The 5,728-nt window shown below is 40.1% G+C and overlaps 1 pseudogene; it reads right to left on the bottom strand.

Annotated features, from left to right (window-relative positions):
* Positions 1-4,909: 4,909 nt before the first annotated feature.
* Positions 4,910-5,476, bottom strand: LOC102272094 (myosin regulatory light polypeptide 9 pseudogene; annotated as a pseudogene).
* Positions 5,477-5,728: the final 252 nt, after the last annotated feature.

Here is a 5,728-nt window from a genome sequence, read left to right on the forward strand (position 1 = left end):
GCTCATAGAAAGATGAAGAAGAGGCAGCAGTGATGAGCAAAGACAGAAGTACTTGGAAGATGTAAGTGAGCAAAAAATCCTAAAAGTCTTAAGTCAAAAAACTGAATGCATACTGCATACTGCATTCAGTGGGCAGATATATTGGCTTTTGCAGGGATTTTGTTCACACAATATTTAAAATTTATAAGTTAGTTACCAATGTTAACAAACCTGAAGATTTTACATAAAGTTAGAGCTTTCTGATTCACTTGAAGTTTTGTAGATCTAACCCTGACTTCTCTGAATGATTTGTGCAGTTACCCTCACTGTGCCTGAAATTCCTCATCTACTAAACAGAAACAACAATATACCTCATTTTATAAGACTTTTGTTGAAGATTAATCAACAATGTACTGAAAGTACTTGGAACAGTACTTAGCACAGTGTATGTAACACATATTTAGTATTAGTAGTAACATGTTTTATTAGGGCTTCCCTAATGGCTTAGCAGTAAATAATCCACCTGTCAATACAGGAGACGTGGGTTCGATCCCTGGGTCAGGAAGATCCCCAGGAGAAGGAAATGGCAACCCACTCCAGTATCTTGCCTGGGAAAGCCCAGGGACAGAGGAGCCTGGTGGGGTACAGTTCATGGGGTCTTATAGAGTAGGACACAACTTAGCAACTAAAACAACAGCATTAGTAGAAATAGTACTTGCTGCTGCATTTGACAAACTGAGGCTTGGAATTCTTGGGGTGAGCATTGAAAAGGACACAGGAAAATGATGTACACTGATCAGCAAGACATACATTGTGAAATACAGAAACAATTGAGTTATGCAGACTTCCAACCTAATGACTTCCTTTAAGAAATCATTGCACGTGCTCAACAAAGTGTAAAAGCCCTTTAGAAGCATCTTCAGTTTCAAAATTCTGTGCACACTGAAGTAGCTAATAACAAGGAGGCATAAAATTCACCTTGAAAGTCACTTAAAAAGCATGCTTCAAAATATGTCAGTAGTATTCAAGTGAATCTTTTTTTTTTTTTTTTAATTGAGGTACTGCTGGATTTTCATACTGTTTACGGTCAAAAGTGAGAGTTGGACCAAAAAGAAGGCTGAGTGCTGAAGAATTGATGCTTTTGCACTATGGTGTTGGAGAAGACTCTTGAGAGTCCCTTGGATTGCAAGGAGATCAAACCAGTCAATCCTAAAGGAAATCAGCCCTGAATATTCATTGAAAAGATTGATGCTGAAACTGAAGCTCCAATACTTTGGCCACCTGATGTGAAGAACTAACTCATTGGAAAAGACCCTGATGCTGGGAAAGATTGAGAGCAGGAGGAGAAGGGGATGACAGAGGATGAGATGGTTGGATGGCATCACCAGCTCATACATAAGTATGAGCAAACTCCAGGAGACAGTGAAGTACAGGGAAGCCTGCTGTGCTGTAGTCCACAGGTTCACAAAGAGTCGAATGCTACTTAGTGACCGCACAACAGCACCACTGGCTTATAACAGTCCATGATTCATGTGTAAAACACTATACTTCTCCTTTCACTGCAGGGCGCTCACCATCTGGTTTGGTGTCCATCCATTCAGTTCAGTTCAGTTCAGTCGCTCAGTCATGTCCGACTCTTTGCAACCCCACAAATTGCAGCACGCCAGGCCTCCCTGTCCATTACCATATGGCTAACCCCTTTTACCACTACACCTCCTTCCCTCTCCCCTTTCCCTTTGGTGACCACTATTCTGCTCCCTGGGTTTTGTTTGTTCATTTATTTTTTTAAATTCCACATACAAGTGAGGTCATACGGTATTTTTCTTTCCCTGTCTGACTTATATCATTAGTATAGTACCCTCAAGGCCCATCTATATTGTCACAAATGGCATGATTTCATCTTTTTATGGCTGAGTAGTATTCCAGTGTGGAATCTGTTCATCCATAGATGGACAGTGAGGTTGTTGCTATATCTTGCCTATTGTAAACAATGTTGCACTGAACATAGAGGTGCAGGCACAGTTTTGAATTAGGGTTTTCATATCCTCAGATAAATACCCAGAAGTGAAACAGCTAGATCATACAGAAGTTCTATTCTTAATATTTTGAGGACTCTCCATATGGTTATCCACATTGGCTGCACCAATATACATTTGCATCAACAATTTGTGAAGGTTCCTTTTCCTCCACATACTGTCCAACACTTGCTATTTCTAATCTTTTTGATAACAGTTATTCTTATGGATGTGAGGTGATATCTCATTGTGGTTTTGACTTGCATTCCTCTAATAATTAGTGATGTCAAGCATCTTTTCAAATGTCTTTGAGTCATTTTTCTTCTTGGAAAAATTATTATTTAGAACCTCTGCCCATTTTTAACTAGCTTTGGTTTTGTTATTGCTGATGTTCTTGAGTTGTGTGAGTTCTTTATGTATTTTTTATGTTAATCCTTCATTGATTATATGGTTTTTGAATAATCTCCCATTTGGTAGGCTGTCTTTTCATCTTGTTGATGGTTTCTTTTTCTGTGTGGAAGCTTTTTAGTCTGGTGCAGTTCCATTTGTTTATTTTTGCTTGCTTCCCTTGTCTGAAAAGACAAATCCAGAAAGATTGTTAAGACCAATATCAGACAATGTATTGCTTATGTTTTCTTCTAAGAGTTGTATGGTTTCAGGTCTTATATTCAAGTCTTTAATCCATTTTGAGTTACTTTTTGTCTATGGTGTAAGATATTGCTTCAGTTTCTTTTTTTTTGTTTGTGGCAGTCCCATTTTCCCAATATCATTTACTGAAGAGACTGTCTCCATGTTATATTCTTTGCTCCTTTGTTGTAAATTAGTTGTCAGTATCTGTATGCACTTATTTCTGGGCTTTCTATTATATTTCATTGATCCATGTGTCTGTTTTCTGCCAAAACCATGCTAGTTCTAGTTCTAGTTCTAGTTCTAGTTCTAGTTCAGTCACTCAGTCATGTCCGACTCTTTGCAACCCCATGAATCACAGCACGCCAGGCCTCTCTGTGCATCACCAACTCCCGGAGTTCACTCAGACTCACGTACATCGAGTCAGTGATGCCATCCAGCCATCCTCTGTCGTCCCCTTCTCCTCCTGCCCCCAATTCCTCCCAGCATCAGAGTCTTTTCCAATGAGTCAATTTTTCGCGTGAGGTGGCCAAAGTACTGGAGTTTCAGCTTTAGCATCATTCCTTCCAAAGAAATCCCAGGCCTGATCTCCTTCAGAATGGACTGGTTGGATCTCCTTGCAGTCCAAGGGACTCTCAGGAGTCTTCTTTAACACCACAGTTCAAAAGCATTAATTCTTCAGTGCTCAGCATTCTTCACAGTCCAACTCTCACATCCATACATGACCACAGGAAAAACCATAGCCTTGACTAGAGGAACCTTTGTTGGCAAAGTAATGTCTCTGCTTTTCAATATACTATCTGCGTTGGTCATAACTTTTCTTCCAAGGAGTAAGTGTCTTTTAATTTCATGGCTGCAGTCACCATCTGCAGTGATTTTGGAGCCCCAAAAAATAAAGTCTGACACTGTTTCCACTGTTTCCTCATCTATTTCCCATGAAGTGATGGGACCAGATGCCATGATCTTCGTTTTCTGAATGTTGAGTTTAAAGCCAACTTTTTCACTCTCCACTTTCACTTTCATCAAGAGGCTTTTTAGTTCCTCTTCACTTTCTGCCATAAGGGTGGTGTGCATATCTGTATATGGGCTTCCCAGGTGGCGCTAGCAGTAAAGAACCTGCCTGCCAATGCAGGAGATGCAAGAAACACAGGTTTGATCCTTGGATTGGGAAGATCCCCTGGAGGAGGGCATGGCAACCCCCTCCAGTATTCTTGACTGGAGAATCCCATGGACAGAGGAACCTGGTGGACTACAGTCCATAGGTTTGCAGAGAGTTAGACACGACTGAAGTGACTTAGCACTCACTCAGCTTTGTATTATAATTTAAAAGCAGAGTGTATGATGTCTCTAGCTTTGTTCTTTTTTCTCAGAATCACTTTGGCTATTTGCAGTCTTTTATGGTTGTAAATAAATTAAAATTTTTCTGTTCTATTTCTGTGAAAAATGTCATTGGGTTTTTAATAGGGATTGCATTGAATCTATAAATTATTATAGGAAAAAACGGACATTTTTAACAGTTTAATCCTTCTAATCCATGAGCACAGAATATTTTCCCCATTTTTTGTGTCTTATTTTTCAACAATATCTTATCATTTCTGGTGTTGTTTTTAGTTGTTTAAATTTATTCTTGGTATTTTTTTATTCTTTGAGATTGTGAGTTTTTTCTTGTTTTATTGAAATATAGTTGATCTACAGCGTTGTGCTAGTTTCAGGTATACAACAAAGTGATTTATATGTGTGTGTGTGTGTGTGTGTGTACACACACGCATATTCTTTTTCAAATGCTTTTTTATCATAACATTTGATTATGGTTCAGAAAACATTGAGTGACTAACGTTCTCTGAAAAAATATATTGACCCTGTGTGTGTGTGGGTTGTTCAGTCATGTCTGATTCTTTATGACCCCATGGACTGTAGCCTGCCAGGCTCTTCTGTCCATGGGATTCTCCAGGCAAGAGTACTGGAGTGGGTTGTCATTCCCTTCTCCAGGTGATCTTTCCCACCCAAGGATCAAACCTGGTTCTCCCACATTGAAGGCAGATTCTTTACCACTGAGTCACAGCAAAGCCTCTGTAGACTGCAGTTATTGGGGGCAGGGAGGGTAAGGGGCAGCTGGTAAGTTAAATTTACTCTATTTTCTATTCTGAAGATGACAGAAAGTTCCACATCCAGTCTGATTATAGAACATATGAATGTTCCCCAAATGGCTGAGAATAAATACAACAAGAAAGGCAGAGCTGTAAAGCTAAGGGCATGTAATAGGCTCTGGGAAAATGTCTCAGAAATACTCAGAGTGGCAAAAAGAAACGTTTGACTGGAATCTGAAGTTCTAGGTCATCTTGGTCTTTAGCTCCGTGCTTAAGGATGTGCATGAAAGCAATATAATGGAAACTCCCCTTTTTGTCAATAGGTGCTTCTTTGTACAGCTCCTCCACTTCCTCCTCTGTAAACCAGTTTCCCATTGCAGCCAGCAGCTCTCTCAAATAATCCTCCTGAATGGTGCCAGTTGCTTCATCAAAGTAAGTAAAAGCGTTTCTGATGACATCTTCCAGATCTGTACCATTTAACTTTTCACCAAACATCGTGAGAAACATGGCAAAGTTCGTGGAACCCTGAGCCTCATTCATCATGGCATCCAGATCCTCATGAGTTGGATTTTTCCCCAGGGAGGCAAGCATGCCACCCAAGTCTTCATTGTTAATGAAGCCATCTCTGTTCTAAAACATCATATTGAAGGCCTCCCTGAACTCCTGAATCTGTGACTGGTTGAACATGGACACCACATTGGAGGTTGTGCACTGGGGGTGCTTCTTGGTGGTCTTGGTCTTTGCTCTTTTGCTCGACATGGTGGCAGTTAAATCCCTGCTCAGCTGCGACAATCCGAAAGCTTCAGGGATCCCCTTGCTGCCCTTTCTGCCACTACCAAATTGCTTCCCTGAATGCTTTTTCATTATAGATTATTATGAAATATTGAATACAGTTTCCCATGGTATACAGTGGGTCCTTGTTGTTTATCTATTTTACATATAATAATGTGTATCTGTTAATCCCAAGTTCCTAATTTATTCTCCCCACCCTGATCGCCTTTGGTGACCATGTATGTGTCT

Source organism: Bos mutus, chromosome 9 (genome assembly GCF_027580195.1).
Source record: "Bos mutus isolate GX-2022 chromosome 9, NWIPB_WYAK_1.1, whole genome shotgun sequence".
NCBI classification, from domain to species: domain Eukaryota; kingdom Metazoa; phylum Chordata; class Mammalia; order Artiodactyla; family Bovidae; genus Bos; species Bos mutus.